The sequence below is a fragment of the Elephantulus edwardii genome, unplaced genomic scaffold, assembly GCF_000299155.1.
Source record: "Elephantulus edwardii isolate Elephantulus edwardi_28Jun2011 unplaced genomic scaffold, EleEdw1.0 scaffold00080, whole genome shotgun sequence".
Classification (NCBI taxonomy): domain Eukaryota; kingdom Metazoa; phylum Chordata; class Mammalia; order Macroscelidea; family Macroscelididae; genus Elephantulus; species Elephantulus edwardii.
This window is the reverse complement of record NW_006399830.1, coordinates 7,971,646-7,997,311: the sequence shown is the minus strand read 5'-3', so window position 1 is coordinate 7,997,311 and position 25,666 is coordinate 7,971,646.

Genomic DNA, 25,666 nt, shown 5'->3' with positions numbered 1-25,666 from the left:
AACCCACTGGAGGGTCAGCTATGGGTTGATCCTGACCCAACAGCACACAACAACAGAGAAAATGTAAATACATAAAATACGACATCACAACAATAATAATATAGAAAACCTAAGATAATAAAATGGACTCTTCATGCTTCAGAAAAGTTGAACTGTTCTTTTTCTTGTGGAGGCCTTGTAGGATTCTGTAGACTTGTTTGAGATGGCACTGCCAAATGTTTTGGTTCCCCACCCCCACCCCCACCCCCAGTCAGTAGGTTTTCTTTTTGCAGCAAAACACATGAAAACACTCCACAGAGGAAGACATTTGGATGGCCAACAGGCACGTGAAGAAATGATTGAAATCACTGGCAAGAAGAGAGATGCAAATCAAAACCACACTGAGATACCATCTCACCCCAGCAGCAATGACAAGGCTTCAATGGACCGTGAGCAAAGCATTTTGGAGAGATTGTGCAGAAGTGGGAACTCTCATACTATTGGTGGGAGTGTAAAGTGGTGCAACCACCCTGGAAGGCAGGTTGGCATTTCCCAAAAAAAAAACTGAACATAGAAATCCCACTTTTCATTTTTTGATGATGAAATTCAACCTGCAGTATCCCCTGAAAGCAGAGTTCATGTGTTTGGTGGGTTTTTTTTTTAAATTTAAAAATTTTATACTGGTTTACATACAAAGTTCATAAAGTTCATTTACATTGTGTTATAGTTTTTTATAGCTCATTCCAGGAACTCAATATACCCATCTTAACTGACTGTAGAAAGTGGTCAGAATTTCACCCCAGAGCACCCTCTGCTCTTTCTGTAGCTTTCTGACCATTCGTTCGTGGTCAAAGAGTAACCCACAGTCTCCTTCCGGCCTCTTCTGAAAAGGCAGCTGAGTCAGCAACTCTCAGTAAACCACAAAGTATTTGTGAATGAGGTTCATCTCTAAAACCCTGTACATTAATTAATTATTCATGCAGTTTCCTTTATAGAATGATAACCTGTTTGGTTTTGTCTCCCACCCTCACCGCCCCGGAAATCTAGTTAGATTTTGTTTCTGGCCAGTGGGTGGTAGAGATCAATATTCTTTTGGAGAGAAAGTGAATAATTCAGCACAAGCTGTCAGGAACACATCCATACAAATACAGATCTGTCAGTATCCAAGAGGTAGGGAAGTGGCATCATGTGTGCCAGCACAGCTACTGACACCCCAACAATCATCGACTGATCAGCACCATCTTCATAGTCGTAAGCTCAGTGTTGTGGCCACTTCCTATTCCCAGTGCTTTCCACTTAAAGACTAAGGTACACTCAACCCAAGTCACGGTATTTTAAATTGCTCCATATTCTTGTGAAGGCTGGACAAGGAATAAGGAAGAGTGATAAAAGAATCAAAGTCTTTGAACTGTGATGTTGGAGAAGCATATTGAACATATCCTGGAACCATACAAGAACAACAACAAAAATATGACGTGGAGGAAATGCAACCTGGGAGCTCCTTAGAGGCAAAGATGGTGAAACTTGGGCATGTTGTCAGGAGCCATCAATCCCTGGGAAAAAGCACTTTGCTGGCAAAGGTGGAGGGTCAGTGAAAGAGAGGGAGACTTTCAACCAGGTGGACTGACAGAGTGACTGTAATTGCAGCAGTGGAGTGGAGCATACTGGAGATTGTGAGGATGGGGAGCACAGCGCAAAGTGTTGATCTGCTGTTCATGGATTCCCCCTGAGTCACAGCACCTAACAACAATAACAAGAAGCTTAAAGGTTCCTCTCCAAGGACTCCACTGCACAACGTACTACTGTGATCCATAGACTTCCCCAAGAGTTATTATTATTATTATTTAAATAGATTTTCAGGCCTTTCTTCCTTGCTCATTAGTCTGGAAGCTTTGGCAAAACCTGTCCACAATAAGTGACTCCAAGGGGTGACCCAATAGCTACTCCAGAGAAGACAAAGGAAGATTTATGTGCTTAAGGAAATGTCTAAAAAACCAGTTTCAACTTTTTTTGAAGCATGAAGTGTGTATCTTATATGTTCTACATTATTACGGTTGTGACTTTGTGTTTTAGGTATTTGTATTTTCTCTGTTGTTGTGTGCTGTTAGCTCAGCACCAACCCATAGCTGACCCTCCAGCAGGTTTTTAGAGGCTGTAAATCACGTGAGGAGATTGTCCATCTTTCTCACACAGAGCCCCTACCTGGTGGATTCAAACCACATACCTTTGCGCTGGCAGCCAAATTCCAAGTGGGATTTCTTGTTTATTTTTATTTTGTTTTGAGCTCTTTACGTTTTATTTACTACTTATTTGAGTGAAAATTTATGCATTGTATTGGTTTTTCATTCAATCATGCACAGGCATTTTATACCTTTAATTACCATTGATTAATGTAACTAATTAGAAATGTCTCATTTTAAGTAAGCATGGGCAGTAATTCTTATGTCACTGGATATAGGAAAATGTATTAAAGTGTGTCACTGTACCCAAAGATAAAGTCTTATATATTTGTAAACAATGTATGCTTTTAAACTGGAAGCAGGAGTGGCATCCACTTCTGGAAAGGCTTGCCTCCAGAAACTCTCTGTACGAACAGTGCTCAGGCCTTTCGTTCATAGGGTCGCTATGAGTCGTCTACGACTCGATGGCATCAAACAACAACAACATGCCTTTAAAAACCGAATTCATCAGAAACATACCTCTTCAAACTTGCTTTAGAGCTTCCAATTGCCAAGGGATTTAGAAAGCTGACCGTCTGGCTCTCCACACCCACGTAGGAGGCCTTGTCTTGTTAACAATGGCCAGCATTTATGAAGTTCTTACTCTGAGCCAGCCACTCCACTGTGTAGTCGGTGTTACATCACCTTATTAAATTCTCGCAGTGACTCTGTAAGAACAAGATGCTTATTATCTACGTATTCCTGAAGCTTAGATAAGTTGCCCAAGGTCATGAAGCTGGGGAGTTCTGGAGCTGAGCATCTAGCTCAAAAGTCCAAGGCCTCTCTGGCGGGACTACAACCCCTGCACACTGTCTCTCACAGTACGGGAGCCCCTGGGGTTCATGGCGGTGGTGAAGTAAGTTGTTGGGTCAGCTCCAACTTAAGGCAACTCCTCATTGGCCTGTACCCTCTTCACTGCTGTGGGAATGTTCAATTCCATGGGAAAGCCAATCTGGGTTTTGTGTCTTCAAACCCGGAGTTCATCTTGAGATCTATGTTCTGTTGTGGTCTGTAGGGTTTTTCATGGGTTTGTCAGCCATGAGCGGCACTGATAGCAATTGAGATACTGGTGACAGCTTTCATCATCAGCATGACAACAGACCATACGATAACACACACTGACAAAGGAGTGGGAAGAGAGGGGGTAGGAGGTGTGAACACAGAAGAGAGTGCCACCAGGTCTGGTTGGATTGAGGGACACTCAGAATGGTCACAGATGACTTTGAGGTCACCACCACAGGAGGTGATGATAATACCCCCTGAAATCAAGCACAGAAAGGGGGGCTGATGTGTTGAGTGTGGGGTGATTTCCAGAGAGGTCAGGAATTCGGATAATAGGGAGGAATAGCATTGCCATCAACAACTGACAGGGAACAGCTGAAGTCAGAGAGGTTGGCGAGATCGTCGGCGGGGAGCGTGGGGAGAAGGGAGCCCAGGTGGAGTCCTGGGGAAAGGAGAAGGGGTAGAACTAGACTCAGCCTAGAATCAGTCCTGCAGAATTACAGGAAATTTATTTTTTATCTTTTTATTTACTTATTTTTTTTAGTTCTAGATTTTTTATTTTCTTCTAGTTTATTTACAAAATTCGAGTACATTGTTTTCAAGAACAAATTCTTTCCATTTCTCTCATCCCCCACCCATCAAATTGTACAACCCACGATTAATTCTCCCCTCCCCCTGCACATCCTCATTCCTCTGCTTCTACCATCTCCCACCCCTCTTGGAGCCTTATACTCATTCTATAATAATGGTTTTACACAATATTTATCCTTGTGGGACTGAGTTCACTCAGTATAATGCTCTCCAGTCCCTTCCAAGTTAGGTAATAATTTATGAAATCATTGCTCACACAAGTGTCTTATAATAAAAGTTTACAAAATACTCTTGGGCTTGCACAAGAAAAAGACTGATCACTCAATTACAAAATGGGCAAAAGACATGGAAAGAATTTTTATGGAGGAAGATATTTGAATGGCCAACAGACACATGGAGAAATGCTCCAAATCGCTGGCAATATGAGAGATGCAAATCAAAACCACAATGAGGTACCATCTCACTCCAGTAACAGTGGCAAAGTTTAACAGCAGGTAATAAATGTTGGAGACGGTGTGGTGAGAAAGGAACTCTTATACATTATTGGTGGGTACAAACATTCTGGAAGGCAATTTGGCACTTCCCCAAATAGCTGAACATACAAATTCCAATATGTTGTTGTGTTGTTGTTATGTGCCGTCGAGTTGCCTGCGACTCATAGCGACCCTATGTACAACAGCCCTAAACTCTGCTCTGTCCTGTGCCAATCGCACTGTCTCTGACACTCCCATCCCGATTATCCCAGTCACTGAATCAATCCACCTCATAGAGGGCCTTCCTCTCCTGCGCTGTCCCTCCACCCTCCCAAGCATGATGTCCCTCTCTAAGGACCAGTCTCTCCTTACAACATGTCCAAAGTAAGTTAGACGGAGCCTCAGAATCCTTGCCCTGAGAAAACGAGAACTGAGGCACAAACTGAGATTTGTGCACCAATGTTCATAACAACATTATTCATCATCGCAAGAGCATGGAAACAGCCCAAATGTCCAATCCCTGTTGGGATTGATTTAAAGAAACTAATCCAAGGGACTTGCAGGTGGAATGGAGCTATCTCAGAGATAAGGGAGAGTTGAAAGGTTCTTATGTTTTTGGTTAGAATTAGCCCTTGAAAACCCTACGACCAGTTCTGCCCTGACATACCTGGGGTTGCTGTCTGTCGGAGCCAGCTCAACGGGAACTGGTGGCTTTGGTTTTTTAGATGTTATATGGTTATTTATTTCTTCCAGTCATCCTTTGCTAAGGAGTTGTGATGCCAATCCAAAGGCAGCTGGTTCAAATCCAGCAGCTTCTCTGAGAAAAAGATGGGCAATCTCCTCCTGTGTGATTTACGGTCTCTGAAAACCCACTGACGGGTCATCTATGAGTTGGTTCTGGCTGGGAGGCAATGAGTTGGTTGGTTTCTTAGGACAACATCTGATTGGAAGACTCCGTGGAGTTGTTGTTGTTGTTGTTAAGTGTTATTGAGTTGAGTAGGACTCATGGTGACCTCATGAACAACAGTTGTGAGCCCTCCTCATAATCTCTGACACACTGAAGCTCGTGGCTGCAGTCACTGTACCAGTCCTTTTTAAGTGTTTCCTCTCTTTTGCTAACCCGTTACCTTTCCATGCATGTTGTCCCTTTCCAAGGAATAGTCTTTCCTGGTAACATGCCCCAAATATACAAGATGAAGTTTGACCAGCCTCGACTCCTAGGAACATTCTGGCTGTACTTTTTCTGAGACAGATCTGTTTGGGTGGGGGTGGGGCGGTGGGTGGTTAAGTCCATGGAATATTCCGTGCTCTTCTCTAATACCACAAACCAAAGACATCAATTCTTCTCTCATCCTCATTCATTGTCCAGTTCTCAGATGCATACCAAGTGATTGAGAAGAGACCATTTCCTGAGTCAAGTGAACCTCAGTCTTGAAACGGACATCATTGCTCCTCAGTAATTTGGGGAGGTCCCTGACAGTGGATAGCCCAATGCAATAAGTCTCCTGATCCCCTGACTGCTGAAACCAAGGGCATTGATTGTGGATCCCAGTAAGATGAAATAATTGAGATAATGGCGTTAATACTGTGCAAAACCAGATTATAACCCCTCCTTGGGTTACCAGAGTTTGATCTGCTCTCGTCTTGGCCGGCAAGTGGCCAGTGGAAGACAACAGGTCCCTGACTACCAGCCTGTACTACCAACCTGTGAATGATGCTGACACCCCTCACTTCATCCAGTAACCTCAATTGGTCCATCTCATCCCACACCTGCCCATATTTGAGGCCACTCTGCACTTCAGACCATACCTGCTGGGAGTCTGGGCTACTTTCTGCATCAATTGGTCCATTTCAGACCACACTTGCTGGGAGCCTGGACTACCGTCTGCACCCACCATTCCATCTCAGACCACACCTGCTATTAACCTGGGTCTCTCTCTTCATTGATTAATCTATGTCAGCCCACACCTGCCATTAACCTGGCTCACCCTCTGCATTGATTTGTCCATCTCAGCCCACGCCTGCCAGTAGCCTGGGCCACTTTCCATGGCTGCAGAAGCCTAGCATGTTTGTCATGGGGTTTCCAACATGTCAGGAACATCAGCCCAGCCATCTTAGGGCTGAATCAATGAGGCTCACCTACAGAATATTGAATGGCTCTGAAGATGGAGGGGCAGAGCAAAGGAAATAATTGCTTGTGCCTGGTCAAAGGTCCTGAGCTGGGAGAATTCAGGGGATTATTTCCCTGTCTCCAAAGATTCTGAAAGATACAGAAAGGAGACCTAGGAGAAGCAGAGCATTTCTGCTCTACAAGCATTGGATGTCTCTGCTCTGACGAGGGGTCTGTGGGGTGAGGGTGGAGGAAAGATAGAAGCCACACTCACTCTCTCCCAGCTCCCAGACCCAGATCATGGACTCGGCCAGCCTCATCTGCATGCATATCCAGGCACCGAGACCTAGTTTTCTGGTTTCTTCATACTTCGTGATTCTGCATCTAAAAGCGAACATCTTAGATTCCATTGAACATACAGTATTGGATTTTTCCTTCTCAGAGAAACAGAGAGTGTGTTGGATGTAGAAAGCGCCACTCGCTCTCTGAGCTACAGCCTTCACTCCAAAAAGTGACTTTGCTTTTTGGCAGAAGGTTCCAAAAATAAAGTTGTTAAAAGTGATGCCTCCAGGGACTTTTCAGGATAGCAGTGCCTTCAGTTTGCAATGATCCGAAACACCATTGCTCTTAAAAAAAAAAAAAAAGAAAGAAAAGAGCCCATTTATAAGGAAAAGGTTCTCAGCTTTTTGACATCCCTCCCAGCCTCTCAAAAGTGCATACTTAGTATTGGTAGAGAGGAGGAAAGTCACCATGAACTCTGTGAAGGACACGTGGACATCTACAGGCAGCTCTTGCCCAGCTCGCTTGATCTGCTAATTGGTATTTATAGCCGGCAAATTATCCAGGCTCCGTGTGTTTCCGCTTGCAAGAGACTGTCTCCCACTATAGGTTATGATCCAGGACTTTCCAAGTCCCCTCAACCAAGTAACCACAACCATCAGTTGAGTTAACTAGTTGTCTGAATGTGGACAGCACCAGCCCTGACTCTCTCCTGGAGTACAAAACTTGGCCCACCTCTGCAGTGGAATAAGAAGATATTTTGTTGAGTGCTCAAGAAGCAGCAGTTATTGGTTCAGAGCCATGTAAAGACTGCCCTACATCTTCTTATGTCTTAATAGAAGAGTAATCACTTTTTCTAATATGGGTTTGTTGTTAAGGCAGTGCTATAATAACATTAAAGTTATGAGAAACAGAAATAGTCAATCTGCAATCTTTTCATTTGAATACAGCTGTTAAAACTGATACACTATGCAAATCTGGGTCATAAATCTTTGTCCACTCTTCTGGTAATTTCCTAAGAAAATAGCCCCAGAAGCAGCTTACCTGGCTCTAACACATGGATATTTTTAAAGATTATTGATGCCCTGCCTCTGGGGGTCAACTCTTGGAGAAATAATTTATTGTTGTTGTAAGGTGTCATCGAGTTGACTATGACTCTCAGTGACTGCACAACAGATCACAACTCTGTCTTACACCATCCTCACAACATCTACCGGGCACAAGCCCATTGTTAGAGTTGCTGGATCAATCCATTCTGTTGAGAGTCTTCCTCTCTTTCATGAGCCTTCACCTTTCCCCAGCCTGGTGTCTCTTGGATGTTGTTTGTGGATCCAAATAAAATGAAAGTGTTGAACAACTTCAATCTTTTCTCTATGTTTCATAGTGTTCCTTATTGGTGTAATGGTAAGGGGTTTGGGTTTCTTGATGTTGAGATGAAATGCATATTGAAGGCTGTAGTCTTTGACCTTCTTCAGCAAGTGCTTTAAGTATTCTTCACTCTCTACAACTCAGGTTCTGTCACCTGCATGATGCAGGTTCTTGAGCCTTCCTCCAACCCTGATGCCAAATTGTTCTTCATATAGTCCAGTTTCTCAAATTATTTTCTCAGCAGAAAGACTGAATAGGTACAGAGAAAGGACACAACTTTGATGCAGATCTTTCTTAATTTTAAACCATGCAGTGTTCTCTTGTTTTCTTTGGACAATTGCTTCTTGGTCTGGGTATAGGTTTCACGTGAGCACAATTAAGTGTTCTGGGATTCTTCTCAATCTATAATTCTTATGATTCACACAGTACAATGTCCTTGCCTCATCAACAAAACACAAACATATTTCTCCTGTTCTCTGCTTTAATCTGATGTCAGATGATCGTGGCTTAAAGCTAAGCAAAAAAATGGGCCTATAAAGTGAATAAATACACCCGAGAGGGGCATGTTCATTACAACTGTAAAAAATTAAGGTGAAAACTGACACTTGGAATAGGAAGTTTGAACTCCTGTCAACTCAATACTTGAGCAGCTAAATTTCTGCCAGGCTTATCAGACAATAATTCTAAAGCCCTCTCTTTCTGTTAAGCCCATATGTATGGGGAGAGAGAAGAAGAGAAGGGATTGAAAGAGGGAAGTGAGAGGGGAAGGAGAAAAGGGGTGAGTAGTGAGAGACAGGTAGATTGATTTACCTATCTCATGGTCAGACCTCAGGAGAGAGGCATCTTCAGAGGCTAACAAATCCAGAGCCAGCCAGTAGGACAGCAGACTGCTGGCTTCAGAGGTTGGTTAGTCCAAGGTCAGCAATTATGACAACTAAACTGGTTCAAGTTGGGATATAGAATCCAAATAAGGCCAAAAAAAAATTAGCTAACTTTGCTAAAGAGTTCATAAATAAATTCATTAGACCACACTCCTGAGGAGACTTCCTCTACATCGCTTGGGGCTGATTCTACCTCTCTACCTCTAATCCCACCTCCGTAACACTGGAGAGGGTTAAGGATTACAGCACAGAGGATAGTTGCATTATGTTGAAAATCGAGGCCACGTTGACAGTATTAGCTATCACAGACCGAGTAATTTTCTTGTTTAGGAGACCTAGAATGAGGTGTTGTCTTTTCCACTTAGTATCCCTTTCTTGTCTAGTGAAGTTCCCAGCATGCTCTGCAGTCAGCTTTGCCCTATTTATGAGCAGATGTTTCCACTTCAACCCAGGCTCTGCCCCTACATACTGACACGTGCAATCCTCTTAGCTCTGTTTAATAGAAGTAACAGGATATTTGTGGCGCCAGACAGGCCTGGCATTATACTTTTTCTCTCACAGTGTAAAAACAAACACAAGTTCTTGGCTATGCTAAACCACGAGTTCTTCAAGTTAAGTGGTGGTGATACTCCTATAGTGATGAGTGCTGGGAAAATGGCATGATTTCACATCCATATACTTTTTTTAAAAAAGTTTTTTCTTTTTAAAAATTTTATTTTATTATTTTGTGTGTGTGTGTGTACCGTCAAATCGGATCTGACTGGTGCAGGAGGAGATTGCGCCTCCTTCCCCGGCAGAGCGTCTGGTGGATCCAAACCACATATCTCTGGGATTGCAGTGCAGCTTCTTGCCACTAGGCCACCAGAGAAAGGGAGCTCTGGTGGCCTAGTGGCAAGAAGATGTGCTGCAATCCTGAAGGCATGTGGTTTGAGGCCACCAGCTGCTCCACAGGAGAAGGATGGGCAATCTCCTCCTGTACAATGAACTGCCTCTGAAAACCCACCGTAGGGTCAGTTACGGGTCTGTTCTGACTCTGTGATACACAACAACAGCTTCTAAAATACTGAAGAGGAATGATATCACTTTGAAGATTAGGGCATGCTTGATACAACAGCTTCTAAAATACTGAAGAGGAATGATATCACTTTGAAGATTAGGGCATGCTTGATTCAGACCACGGTCTTCTCAAGCTCCTACCATCAGAAAGCTGGATGATGAATAAGGATGGCAGATGAAGAGTTGATGCTTTTGAGTTGTGTTGCTGGAGAAGAATGCTAAATATCCCACGTGCTGCCAAAATAAAAAAAAAACACGGATATGTCTTGGGAAAAGTGCAACCAAAGTGCTATCTGTAGGCAAAGATGGCGAAGGTGCATCTTTCATACACTGGGCTTGTAGTTAGATGAGGCTGTTCCTTGGGAATGGACATCATACTTGAAAAGGCGGAGGGTCAACAAAGGAGAAGATGACCTCCACGCAGATGGATTGACACAATGACTTAAGCAATGGACTCAAGTAGTGAAGATTAAGCAAGGATAGGACAAGGTGCACGTCAACCCTTCATATGGCCGCTAGGAGTTGTAGCTGACCTGACAGCACCTACCAACAGCATAGCCTCCAAACTCAGTTCTCCATGGATGACGTAGCTTTGGGTGCTGTTGGGTGAAGAATGACTCACAGTGATCCTCCGAGCAGTGGATCTGAGCCTTGTCCTATCCTGTGCCATTGTCACCGTCTTGGTCATACTCCTGTTCATATAAACCACACGGTCAAGTCCAGAAGACTGTTCTCTGTCCTCATCTTACGAGATATCAAAGCAAAACAAACCGAAGCTGGATTTCTCAGTGCAGAAAAAAAGTGAGATGATGGGGGGGGAGTGCGCAGTGGTGAGGAGGCTACAGTCAACATCTCTGTCACTCATCCTCAAAGACAACTGATCAACGTCCCAAACAGAATGAAACCTCGCAGTGTTCTATCTTTTTTTTTCCTTTCTTTTGTAGCAGGCTTGCTATTTGAAATTTTATTTTTTAAATTGGTGGGTTATTTGTTTAAAGCTTGTCTCTCCCACTAGTTCCTGATGGCAAATCAGTACTGATTTTATCATCACAGTTGACTGGTCCCTGGCATAATTATGAAGTCACACAGAAAAAGAAAAGAAAAAAAAAATGTTTTGCCATCGAGCTGATTCTACCTTGTGGCATCAGAAGAAAGCTGCTCCTTGAGGTTTTTCTCGGCTCTGTCTTTACAGAAGCCGATCCCCCCGTTGGCACCCTTGGGCAGCTTCAAACTGTCAAGCATTGCTAGTTGAATGCAAATTCTTTTTCCCGCCTAGAGTTTCACAGGTCCCGTGGTGGTGCAGCATGATACGAGTGGAGCTGCTTAGCGAACTGTTTGAATCTACCACTCCCTGTGTGGGGGAAAGATAGGCAGTTTGCTCATTCTATGATTCACAGCCTCAGAAACTCAATGGAGAATTGTTATAGGTCAGAATCAATGGAAAAGAGGTGAAATTAGGGTCCTCATGTCACACAGAGATGCTTCAAAGACTCCAAAAAATCATTCCATTTGTTTCTTAGGAGTAGTTGGAAACTTCTCCCTTTTAAGTGTGTCATTTGAGTCTATTGTATTCTGTCTGTGTCCAAAGGACAGTGATAAAAGAGTGAAGCTAAAAGACTCAAGGGTATGTTGGTTCATCTTTTCATACTAAGATTCATATGTAAATGCTTTGGTCAAAGAGTCTATAGAAAAATCTGGAACAAAGTGAAGAATGGCATTTCAAGTTCTAAGGGAATCTAGACTTTCTGGATCCATGGAAGCTGGAATGAACTCTGAAACTATTGCCCTGAGAGACTTTTTAAATCATCAACTTTAAGTCTTCTTTTACTAAGACAATGTTATCTGTTGTTATGTACCATTGACTTGGAACTGATCCATAGCTGGCCCTTCAGTGGGTTTTCAGAGCATGTCAATCACACAGAAGGAGATTGTCCATCCTTCTCCCATGGATTTGAACTGTGTGCCTTTGGGATTGAAGCACAATTTCTTGCCACTAGGCCACCAGAGCTCCCTTAATCAAATAACAATTAGTAAAGAAGGTCTGCTTCAGCATTCATTGTGTGCTTTAATATCTTCTCTCTATGGTGTCAAAGACTGGTCTGTGCATTGCTGTACAGAGGTAACTCGTGGTTGCTGTGATGCTGAACACTGTGACACTGATTTGTCAAATGTGATACTGGTTACCCATGGTGGGCAGTGTTTGGTGGAGCTCCCTGATTAAAACAAGCTTTGAAGCAGGAGTGGCATCCACTTTTGAAATTCCTTGCCTCCAGAAACTCTATGAACATGGAGAAACGACCAAAGTTATACAAGTGTTCAGGTCTTTTGTTCATAGGGTCACTCTGAGTCGTCTATGACTTGCTGGCACTTAACAACAACAACAACAACGTGGTGTCCAGTATGCCACAACAACCTGAGGGGTTAGATAGGAAACTCAGGGCAGCAAGCATGTGTTAATGAGGAAGGAACAATTTGGAAAAGGAGAATGAGAATGGTCACACCCCTTGAAGAATGGAACCTGTGTTGCTGAATTCACATGTAGACATGGTTGGACTGATGTTTTGCTGAATATAAGGAGCCTGGTGGTGCAGAGGTTAAGTGATTATCTGCTAATGAAAATGCCAGCAGAGCTGCTGTGAGTTGCAGTAGGTGACATGGCAGAGGGTTTGGTTTGGCTTCTGCCATGTGTATTCTCAACAACAGTGACATACATGATTGAAAGAAGAAATAAAGAGCGTCGTGCTGCTAAGGACTGGAACGGCCATTCGAGGCCCCAGGTGTCTCTGCGGGGCCGACGTGCTGCCCCGTGAGAACGGGCCTGCATTGCGACGCCTCGGTGCACAGGCAGCTTCGAGCCGTTGCTGGGTCTTTGACAGTGCTCATCCTTTACCTCCGTCATCCATTTCCCACTGGCAGGACTTCCTCTGCCTGGCTCAGGGATGGAATATAAATCAGGAGGTCCTGGTACCCAGAATTAATCATCTCTCCTTCAAATTGATTGTGTATCCTCAGAGCCATTGTGTTGGGCCAGAAGGGCTGAAATCTGTTTTCTGAAAAGATTTTCTAGCCTGGCAAAAAAATGTTTCTGCTGGTGAAGTGGAAAAGAGGTGGTTTGGGGAAGAAACTATTCACGCTTTGAAATAAGGAAGATTTTAAAAAAATAATGTGAATGAAAGCTTACAAAATGAATTAGACTTTTATCCTACAATTTGTGTGCTTTTCAACAAGAATATGAATTACATTACCTACAATGTAACCGCTCTTCCCATTTCCTCTCTGTGATGCTCATTTCTACCAATCTTCTAGTTTACCCCTTCCTGCTTTCTGAGCCTTCTTCTTGACAAATGCTGCCCTTTTGATCTTACATGGTTGGTTATTCTCAGGTGTGAGTGCCTTCTTGGTGTTGACCTATGGATAAAGATAGATTTTACAGGGTGGAAATGGAGTTTGATTGTAAACCTAGAGAAGGCTAGGCCGTGGAGGGAGGCAGGCTGCAGAATCATGAATTTGTGGTAGCATCTCTCTGGGATGGTCTGAGTTCCTTAGCATGGTTCCATCATCAAAAAACTCTCAAACTAAAAAAAAACACAAACAAAACAAAAATCATTCTGTTAGTTCAGAACTCATCACCGGTGACCCTCCAGAGAGTCTTCAGAAGCTGTGGATTGCATGGGGAGAGACTGCCCATCTGTCTCCCATGGAGAAGCTGGTGGATTTGAACTTGATCTTTGATGGGAAAAGCACAACTCCTTACCCACCAAGTCACTAGAGCACCCTATCAGAGAACTAGAATGTGGACTTAATCCAGGGATGGGATTTTACTGGGTGGAGTATGAGCCAGGAGAATAGGATTTTTACCTGTGAAAAGAAAGACAAAAAAGTAGAAAAATAGTTGTTGAATCCTTATCAAGTAAATTCTGATTCATGCTGTTGTTATGTGCTGTTAAGTCAGAACTGACTCGTATCTGACCCTTCAGCATGTTTTCAGAGGCAGTAAATTGCATGAGAAGATTTCCCATTCTCCCTAAAAGCAGCTGGTGGATTCAAACCATGTGCCTTTTGGATTACAGCACAGACTCTCATTATTAGGCTACCAGAGTTCCCTAGTCACATAGACACATAGTCTGTATAATCACATGCACTCATAGTGACTCTATGTGACAGATAACTGACCCTAAGGTTTTCTAGTCTATAATATTTCTGGAGCATCTTGGTGGGTCAGAACCGCCAACCTTTAGCATAGCAGCCCAGTGTGTTGTCACTTTGCTACCAGGTCTAGTCAAGGGACTGGGACTCTCAAGAGAGGCAAAGAAGAGGAAGTAAGTAGTGAGATGAGAGGTATATGCTGAGAGGAGATTAGGTGTTGGGCATTAGCATTGACGATTTCAGACATGCAGCAGTTCATAAAACAACTGAAATTTAGCCTCTCAACTATGTTGCTGTTATGTACCGTCAAGTTGCTGCGACTCATAGCGACCCTATGTACAACAGCCCTCAACCCTGCTCTATCCTGTGCCAATTGCACTGCCTCTGACACACACATCCCGATTACCCCAGTCACTGAATCAATTCACCTCATAGAGGGTCTTCCCCTCTTGCACCGTCCCTCTACCCTCCCAAGCATGATATCCTTCACCAAGGGCCTGTCCCTCCTTACAACATGTCCAAATTATGTCAGACGAAGCCCCAGAATCCTTGCCTCCAAGGAGCAGCCTGGTTTAACCCTCTCTAGGATGAATCTGTTTGTTATCTTGGCAGTCCATGGTACCCTCAATACTCTTCTCCAGCACTACAGCTCAAAGGCATCAATTTTCCTTCTATCCTACCTAGTCATTGTCCAACTCTCTGATGCATAAAAAGTGATCGCAAAGACCATAGCCTGTATTAGATACACCTTAGTCTCCAGAGTGACACCATTGCTCTTCGGTACCCTGGAGAGGTCCCTAACAGCAGACTTTCCCATCGCAATACATTTTTTTGATTTCCTGGCTACTGGTGCCAAGAGTTGACTGTAGAGCCAAGCAAACTAAAGCTATGAACAATCTCAATCTCTTCACCATCTATCCTGATGCTGCCAATTGGTCCAGTGGTGAAAATCTTTGTCTTCTTGACATTGAGCCTCAATCCATACTGAAGGCTGCGGTCCTTGACCCTCTGCAGCAAGCATTTCAGGACACTGGAAATAAAAAATCAAGGGGCTGGCAAGGCCATATGTGTTTTCTCTTCCCCCCTCTCTCTGAGTGTGATGACACTTTATTGGAGAACATGAAGACCTGGTGTGGGAGGCAGGTGTCAGGTCAAGGACAGCTGGCAAAGGGGCCATGTGTGGAAGTGCAATCTTCCTTGTGAAGTTTTTTTGTTTAACATTTTAAGTTCTGGTTCAATTTAAATTCAGAGTGAAACTTGCAGAGCAAATTTGTTTCCCATTTAGCCATTTACACCTGTGTTGTTTGTGTCCTTGGCTGCCACACCTTCAGTGTCACAGCTTATTTCTTACTCCCTCCCAAGATTCCCTGCTTCCATGGGTTCACTGAGAGTTGTAGGTGACACAGCGGCACTTAACAACAGAGGGGCTTGGGTGGTCTAGTGGTAAGGAGCTGGCAAGGAATTGCGCTGTAAACCTGAAGGCCCAAGGTTCGAATCTACCGGTTGTTCCATGGGCAGTCTCCTCCCGCGTGATTTACAGTTTCTGAACACTTGCTGGAGGGGCAGCAATGAGTTGGTTCTGACTCCCGGCACTTAACAACAACAACAACAGTGATGATATTGAAGGGGAGTCTCTGGGTGGCACATACAGTGCTTAGCTGCAAACTTCCAAGTTGGGTGTTTTAATCCCTATAGGCACCTCAGAAGAAAGAGCTAGTGGTCAACTTGCAAAAAAGTCAGCTGCTGAAACCCTGTGTTGTTGGTCGGGGCCATCAGTTGACTCGATGACCAATGGATCTGAGCCCTGCTATATCTTGAGCCAACCTCACTGTCTCTGACACACCTGACCTCATTGCCACAGTCACCGTGTCAATTCATTTCATCCAGGTCTTCCTCTCCTGTGCTGACCCTCTGCCCTTTCAAGGATGATGTCCTTGTCCAAGGACTAGTCCCTTCTGGTAACATGCCCAAAGTATATCAGATGGAGCTTAAAATCCTTGCCTCCAAGGAGCAGTTTGGTTTCACCCTCTCCAGGACAGACCTGTTTATTCTTTTGGCATTCCATGGTATGTTCAGTACTCTTCTCCAGCACCACAGCTCAAAGGCATCAATTCTTCTATCTTCCTTATTCATAGTCCAGCTCTCAGATGAATAGCAGGCCATTGAGAAGACCATGGTCTGGATCAGGCAAGCCTTAGTCTCTAGACTAAGAAATTCTGTGAGACACTGCTTTCCCCTGGCATATATGCGGGACTTCCAGAAGCTGGAAATAACTTCAGAGCATTAGATTTTGGTGTTGATGTGCCCAGAGCTCAGTCCTGAGACCTCCTCTCCTGTTCTTCCCTTAGACCCACCCATCCTGTATTATCTGCACCCCAGTGACTTCCAAGTTACATCTCTCGCCTGGAATCACATACACAGCCTTCTTGATAGCTCGATAGCTCTACCTGAGTGTCTATTGTTGTTTACTGTTGAGTTGGAACTGACCCATGGTGACCCTCCAGCAAGTTTTCAGCAGCAGCAAATTGCCCGGAGGAGACTTTCCATCCTTCTCCTACAGAGCAGCTGGTAGATTTGAACTGTGTGCCTTCGGGTTGACAATCCAATTCCTTTCCCGCTAAGCCACCAGAACTCCCTGGGTAACTAATAGACAACTCAATTCTGACCTGTAAAAATACTAATCAGCATTTCCCTGGCTTCAAACACCACTTAATAATTTGGTTGGTGATAGGTGCTGTTAAGTTAGTCTCTGGCTTCTGGTGGCTTCACACACAATGGGGGGAAGTGCTACCCAGTCCCGTGTCATCCTCGTCCTCAGTTACAGACCAGAGCCCATCGTGATCCATGAGATTCTTGACACCTCAAAAAACAAGTCAGTGTTGGAGGAAGTGCAACCAGGGGCTCCTTTGAGGTGAGGATGGTGAGACCTCAGCTCACAGACTTGGGACAGGCAGGCCGGAGGGGCCCGGCCTCGGGAAAAGCCGTCACGCTGGGAAGGTGGAGGGTTCAAGAGAAAGAGGAGGACCCTCGGTGAGATGGGTCCCCAGAGTGACTGCAACAGTGAGCTTGAGCATCACGCAGCATTAGGAAGGGTTAGGGCTGCTGCCGCTCAGTGTTCACTCAAGGGCAAACAACAACAAGTGCTTGATGTACACTGCCACGCCTTTCTTCCCAGTCTATTTTTCAGTCTGCAAGCTCCACAGACAGTTTTTGCCATCCTAGTAACACACAAGCTTCCACTGACAGGTGAGTAGTGGCTGGAACCTAGATTTTCCTGTACGATATTGTGTACTGTCGAGTTAGAACCGACTGATAGGTGACCCTCCAGTGGATTTTCAGAGGCATTAAATCACACAGGGGGAGATTGCCCATCTTTCTACCTCAGAGCAACTGGCGGATTCGAACCTTGTGCCTTTGGACTTTCAGTACAGCTTCTTACCATTAGGCCACCAGAGCGAAAATTCTACCACTGAATCACTGCTGCTGTCTTCCTCATCTTGTTGTTGTTATGTGCTGTCGAGTATGTACAACAGCCCTAAACTCTGCTCTATCCTGAGCCAGTCGCACTGTCTCTGACACACCTGTCCCCATTCCCCCACTCGTCTTGTTGTTACGGGCTCTCAAATCTGTTCTGACTCGTAGAGACATTGTGTACAACAAAACCAAACCTTGCTTGGTCCTACGCCAGCCCTGGAGTGGTAACTCCATCCTTCCAGTCCCTTAGGACCCCAAATCTGCACATTTTAGAAAGAATCGGGGAAATAACCAGGATACCCCTCCTCTTCTTCGTATTACACCTTCGCTGCTTTCGGGTGACTGATGGAACTCACTAGATAAGGCTCCAGTAAGGGCTAATTGAAGCATTGCATTTAAAGCCCCTAGCACTACGCCCCTAATCCTAGACAATGTTCAGGAGCTGTTAGCGGTTATTACTATTAATAGGTATATGTAAAATCCTGACTCTGCATTGCCAGCAGCTAACTGATAATGAGATCCCAATACTGTCGTGGCTTAGAAGGGAGTCATTCTTGCACAAAAGCCCTCAAGGCCACCTAAATCGGAGGCAGTTCAAGTGCAGTGCATGGGGCGAGGTAAGACATTCCTCCTGCGGCTGCCTTAAATTCTGTTCTGGTGGCTAAAACATCTGGATGGAAAGGAACAGCTCCTCTGGATAGAAAGGAGCATTTCTCTCCCCTGCTTTCTATCTGCCGCAGGCCCTCCAAGCTGCGAGGGATCCAACTTTCTGGTTTTGGCCCTCATGGGCAGCCAGGATCCTCGGAGTTCTGGGACCTCAGCGGGGCTGTGTGGGCGAGGACCCCAGCTGCAGGGGAGAGTGGGCAGTGGTGACAGATCTCTGGTGAAGCTTTGTTGAAGGGTCTGGAGTTTAAACAAAGCCTGTTTCCAATTATCCAACTATTTCCTTGCACACATGTTTAACATCACATAGCTACAACATGACAACAGCTATCTCCATTTTCCATGCAATGATGTTAAAACAGAGAAAGGGCTGTCCACCCATCCTGGGGTGGGACTGCAGAGGCTTCACTCCTGGGACCTTGAATGTCCTGCTGCCTCTCTGGTGTGGTGTGTTATGTGCTGTGATGTTAACGGAAAGACTGTTGGTTCAAATCTCTCCGCCAGTCTGTGGGAGAATGAGGCAGCTGCTCCCGTTAAGCTGCACAGCCCCAGAAACTCAGTGAGGGTTTGCCGTGGGTGGGAATCAACACTGACTTGAAAAACATATTTATTTCACTTTTTGGATGTGAAGATCTTAGTGATTTTTCTTCTCCTGGTAGACCCACATCAACCCCTGTTGCCAATGTTTGGGTCATATTCACTTTGCAGAGTTGAACTGAGCTGCAAGGTTTCCCTGGCTGCTGTCGTTGGGGGTGCGGATTGCCAGACCTTTCTTCCGTGGCACGGCTGGGTGAATCTAAAGCTTAAACCTTCTGGTTAGTTGTTGAGCACAAACTGTACCACCCAGATGCCATCTGCAGGGAGAGGAGATGATATTTAAGCGCTTCCAACTGTTCCTCTGTTGCATCTTGGGTCCCCAGTGTTCTCGTCAGTGGACCTGGGCTTGGGGGAACATCCCGCTCACTCCCTTGCCTGGGAAGGAAGGTCACTCACACCCCCCAAATTGCAGCATTCGATGACATGTGCTGAAAGAGATGAGGAGAAATTGGAACCGCTGCTAGGGATTTAAATGTGCTCTCCCCAAATAATCTCTTTGTATCCACAGGTGTAGAATTTAGGATGTCAGCATGCATTTTAGGGGATACATTTATATCTATAAATATTAAACCCAGTGTGGCAGTTCTACTCTCTCATGAGCTTGGTGTGGGTTTGTGTCTGTGAAGGGAGGAGCCCTGGTGGTGCCACAGTTATACACTTGGCTGGTAATGAAAAGATCAGTGGTTCAGACCCTATGTGCTGATCCTAGTGGTCTGTTCCTATAAAGATTACAGGTCAGGAAGGCCCACTGGGCAGTCCTACTCTGCCCTACAGGGTTGCCATGAGACAGAGCGGACTGCACTCTAAACAACAACACCTGCAGGGACACTCCCATTGGCAACCAGAGGCTTTGTTATGTTGATGAAGCCACACCAAAGCTGTCTTTGGTATTACATGCCTTGAGTGGCTTAAACTCCTAACAATCCCATGAACAACAGATAGGAACCCAGCCCTATACTGTACCGTGCTCAAGCCCACTGTTACAGTCACCATGTCAGTCCATCTGTTGAGGGTCATTCTTGGAAACCCAATGCCTTGGAATCTCAACGGGAGACCCCCTGGAGTCAGAATTGGCTCAATAGATGTGGCTTGTAGAAAGGAAATGAGATAAGGGTCTTCTCCTAGATGGGGGGGGGGTGAGGGAGAGGAAAAGGTAGAAGGAGAGGGAAGGGAGGGGAGAGGGAGAGGGAGGGGGAAGAGAGGAGAGGAGAGGAAGAGGAGAGGAGAGATGAGAATAGAGAACAAGCCTTGTCCTGAATTTGGACTTCTAGCCTCCAAAGCAGTGAGAAAGTAAATGCCTGTTCTTTAAAGTCCCCCTCTTGTGGTATTTGTGTTACAACAACACTAGTCAACCAAGGCAGCCACCTTCCAGGAGTCAAGGGGTGATGAGTGTCTGGGTCAGACCTCCTTCACCTTCATGAAATGCATAGCAGCTCTGCAGAACAAGCTTTAAATTTTTAAACTAAATCCATAAACAAAGCTGCTAAATTTAGACTGTTAAGAGGAAATCAAATATAGAAACTTGAGAGAGAACAAAAACAAGTAAGTGCAGAAAAGCACGTCCCCGGAGACTGTGTGGTTTGTGTCTAAGTGCCTTCAGCGACACTTTGAAGGTCATGAGTGTTCTTGGCCCCAAAGGCTCTAGTTATCTTAGTGGAAGGAGAACCCAGGGCTGGAGGAGAGAGAGGAGGCTGCGTCTGCACCCGCCCCACCAGCATACGAAGGGCTGGGTCAGGTAAGTGGATTCTGGGAGAGCTATTGGGGCGAACATGTAACAATTTCATTTTCCACTTGGCTGAATGAGAACAGTGTTACTGTGTTTGCCATCAAGTCAGCTCCATGCCTGGCAAGCCTAAAAGGTCACACCTCTCCAGCAGTTGGAATCCACCAATGACAGGAGAAAAGTGGACAATCTCCTTCCCTGAGATTTACAGACTCAGAACCCTAAAAGAGGGTCACTGAGTCAGTTCTGACGTGATTGCAGAGTTTCTGTCTTGAGTTTTACTCAAGAGGAGGGGCTTATGTGCTAATGCTAGAGGTAGGTTTGAAGCCCAGGAAGGGAGATGCATAAAGAGATTGGTGATGGTGGTGGTCACCATCAGATGGACTGTCAGTCATGGCAGCTCCACACGTAATGAGATTTGGTCACTGTAAATCATAAGGCCAGATAAGGCTCGTTGTGGGAACTAGATCACCAGGCCTTTCTTCCTAGTCTTTTTGATTCTGGGTGCTCTACTGAAGCTTTTCCGACATCACAGCAGCCTACAGTTCTCCACTTACAGTTTGTGGCTGGTCTTGAGGTACATCAGGCAGAAACTGAACCCAGACTCACCGCCTGCATGAACACAGTGAGAATTTTACCGCTGAACCACCAGTGTCCTCCAAAAAGAGGACCCCTTTTTCTACATGTTTTCTTTTTCTTTATTATTAATTTTAATGAACGTTTATAGAGACTTAGGGTTTCCATTCATTCGTTATTGCATTTTTTTTCCTGACCAACACCCTCCCCCAATTTTCTCTTCTCTTTGAAAAGTAAAATTCTTTCATTGTTATACAATCCCTGCCCCCTAGTCCACTCCACTACGCAGCCTTCATTCTGGATTCCTGTCATGATAATAATACCTAATCACATATTCCTTTTAAACAGTTCTCTCCCTCATCTGTTTCAATGCAGTATACATAATTTATCCCATCTATTTCAGTGTCCCCAGTGTCAGTCCCATTTTACAACAGTGATACCATGCAATATTTGTCCTTTTGTGGCTAAGATATTTCACTGAGCATAATGTCCTCCAGGGTCACCCATTTTGCATAATTAATTTTTTTCCATAGCCAGTTTATTATTATTTTTTTAATTTGTTCATTGTTGCATATTTTTCTCCCTCGTCCTCCTCTCCTCTTCTCCTGTCCACTTTGCAATGCACTTCTTGTTCTGAACTGTTGTCATACAAGATGATTCCCTTTTAAAGTAGTCTTTTTGAAGGTCAAATTGTTGCAGTGTTTTTGTGGAAATAATTTGATATTTTGTAACCTTAAAAAGGTCTATGTCATTTGAACAATCATTCTTTTACTAGAGACAGCTTGTTAATACCATGTGTAGTTGACTGGATTTCCACTCTAGAGACCCTACAGAAACCAAGTGCAGCCATCTGAAATAAGAAACAGCTTTTGCACTTAGAGATGGACATCTTGGCCAATGGCTCTTAGTCCTCTTTGTACTTTAGAATCACTCAGAGACCTTTAAAAATTATGGAAGAAGAACAAAGAATACAGCCTTTAACACGGGTAACATCCTAACATCAAGAAAACAAAAATCTTCACGCTGGACCAACAGGCACCATCATGATAGATGGAGAAAATATCAAAGTTGTCAACAGTTTTATTTTACTTGGATCCACAGTCAACACCCATGGTAGCAGCAGTCAAGAAATCAAAAGATGTGTGTGCACCGGGCAGTTAGTTCTGCTGTCGAGAACCTCGGATTTGTTGGAATCAAACATGACAAAGATTCTGAGGAGGCTGCAGGGCCCGATAATATTCTGTTCTTTTGTGTATATAGGAGTCAAGTCAGAATCAACTTGATGTCACCTGATAACAATGACAACAAATTAGCCACGTGGAGCCCCTGGGTGATGTAGCAGTTACTGTGCTTGCATGTTAACCAGAAGATTGGAAGTTCAAGTCCAGTGAGAGGCACCTTGAAAAAAGGCTTGGCAGTCTACTTCAGAAATATGGACAGAAAGCACAGTTTATGTTTATATTTGCAGGCTTGTCAAGAGCCAGCAATGAAGCAGTGGGAACTGATTAGATCCCTTTTACCATCACGGGCAGTGCAGCTATTACGGCTCTGGTTCAGGTGCCCTCTCCCCCCTCCCTTGTGCTTACAATGCTGCTCAGGACAGTTCATTTGCCCCTTTACTGCACGTTACTGCATTGGGCTCTTCCCCTGCATGTTGTGCTGATTGGAGGTTTGTGGCAGTCCTCTGCCTGGTGAGTTCATGGGCTTCTTTTCTCCTGCAGCGTGTGTTCACTTTGTGTGACGCTTGGGTCATTCTGACATTATTTCAAGACCTTTAAACAATGTTTTTATTGCACACTCTAGCATAGTCATGCTTTTGTAGGCACAAAAAAATCATGAGAATGGATTGATTGTGATCTTTGTTTTATTGCAGTGATCTGGAACTGAACCATCATCTCTCCAAGTTGTGTCTGTAGTCATGCAAACACCACAGTTCTAGAATGTTCCGTGGTTCCCAAGAGTGCTCCTCAGCCCCTGGCATCATTTCTTAGTCAATTGGGGATACTCAGGGAACCTCATACTTTGTTGATTTGCACCTCATCTCTCTCCATTCAGGGGTCTTCACGTCATGCTTCTGTATCTGTGTTCTCCACGTCCATGCTAGAAAGCATTGGAAAATGTCTCATGTCTCCAATTTATTTGGTGAGAGGAAGGTTTATGAACCCGTTTGACTCTGCCATCACCACCAGGAAATTGGTAAACTGTTTTAAATGGTGCACTATATGTAAATAGGAGGCCTGGCGCCGCAGTCAGTCAAGCACTGGATTTCAGTCAAGCACTGGATTGGTAACAGAAAGTCAGTGCTAACCAGAAGATCGGCGGTTCAAACTCACCCACTGCTCTTCTGGAGAAAGGTGAGGCTGTGTGCTCCTAAACAGATATGCACTCTGGAAACCTGAGGGAAAGCTCTGCTCTGCTCGGGAGGGTCGCCATATGAGCTGGAACTGACTCCATGGCAGTGTTTAAAATGTCAACATTATAGTGATCAATTTAAAAAAAACTAGCACCAAGATGTATATGGAGTATAATATTGACTATTTTTAATTTTTTAAAAGTGGGCACTAGTACAACAAAATTATAGCTGTTACGGTATTTTTATTGGAAGGATTATGAAAGAGGTTAATTTTACACTTTTTAGTACTTCTCAACTCTTTTACAACATCGCTATTTTTCTTTTATGGTGATAAAATGTGCTTTTAAAAAACCCAAAGTAGGTGCCTTGTTAGTGTCAGTCTCGGTAAAAAAACCAAGGAAACAGCTGAACCTGCGAAGCCCTTGCTTGATCACAGCTCCATTGCTATTTCCAACACTTTTTCAGAACGTCCTCTGATTCTGTGGTTTCTTCCCAGCAGAAGAATCAACCCATTGCAGTGAGCTCACCCTGACTCGTGGCGCCCTCCTGTGCACTGCGCAGAACTGCACAGAACTGCTTCATAGGGTTTTCTTGGTTGTAGTCTTTGTGGAAATAGAGGCCTGCCTTCTGCTGCACATCTGGGTGGTGGGACCAAATCACTAACCTTTATGTTAGTAGTTGAGTGCAAACTATTGGTACCATCAGGGATTTTCGTTTCATCTTCTGAGTGCTTTAACTGAGCTCATCTTCATCTGAGCATACAGGCTAAGTGTGGTGAATAAATGCCTTAATCGGACTATGTGCCTTATTGGGCCATGTGTCCTGAACTGGACAGCTATAGAATGTGGCTTAGCAGTTGGCTTTGAAGTACCCTCTTAGAGAAGAGCCCAGAGGTGTTCCACACGCTGATGACGAGTCTCTACCTGCTAGGCACTGTCTCCAAGATTCTGGACACTGGATATCACTTAAAAGACTAAGGTGCACCTGACATTAGCCATGGTGTTTTCCATCGCTTCATGTAACAGTTGAACAATGTGAAAAGAAGACCAAAGATGAATTCATGTTTTTGAGTTGTGGTGTTAGCAAAGAGTGCTAACTATACCATGGACTGCCAAAACAACAAACAAATTTGTCTTGGAAGAAGTGAAGTCAGAGTGCTCCTCCGAAACAAGAATGGTGGGGCATCATCTCATTTATTTTGGGGGTGTTAGCAGAAGGGGTCATTCCCTGAAGAATGCTGTCATGAGGGGGTCGGTGAAAAAGAGATGGATTGATGTAGTGAGCGATGAGTTTAAGGTTGTGAGGATGGTGCAGGATCTGGTTGGTTTTGAACTGTTGTCCATGAGGATGCTGTGACTTGGATGGAGGGAACTCATGGCACCCAACAATAACAATGTTGTTGTTGTTAATTGCCTTCGAGCTCCTAGCAACCTTAGGCTCATAGCAACCCTATGAACAAACCCCTCCGCAACTAATGACATTTATCAAAGTTCATGGAGTTTCTGGAGGGATACTGTAACAATAGTATAATAAATAGAAGTCCAAACACTTGGTCACTCTGAGTTAGAACTGACTTGATTCCAGTGGGCCATAGCAGTCACTGTCTCATCACTGTTGAGGGTCACCACTGATCCTTCACTGGGTTTTGCAGGGGAGGAGACTGCCCATCTTTTTCCTGTGGAGCAGCTGGTGGATTTGAACTACCAGAGAAGCTGGGCCTTTGGATTGGCAGCCCAACCTCCGTGGACTCATCATCAGAACACAGGAGGCTGGAAGTCTGGTTTCGAGGCTCTGTTTCTGGGGGAGGCTCTCCCTGCATTCTGGGGGAAGGCTGTGTCCTCCAGGATCTTTCCCTTGCTGATCTCCACGCGACATTGACCTCCCCCATTTATGCCTGCTTCTGTACCCACCCCATTCTTTTCATGTGTCCACAGTGGTTGGCTTAATGCAAATACACGTGAAGACTACAATCAATGTCACTGAACAACCCACACAGAAACTGTGGCATGGGAACTTAAACAGCCATGCAATCCTTCCTGGCAATTCAGTAAAATGTATCCTCTCCTCACTTATTGACTGTCTCATTACCCAGCATTTCACATTTATGACAGTAGTAAAAAAATGCACTATTTGACTAGTTTGTGCATTAAAGATGCTCCTCTGGCAGTAACAACAC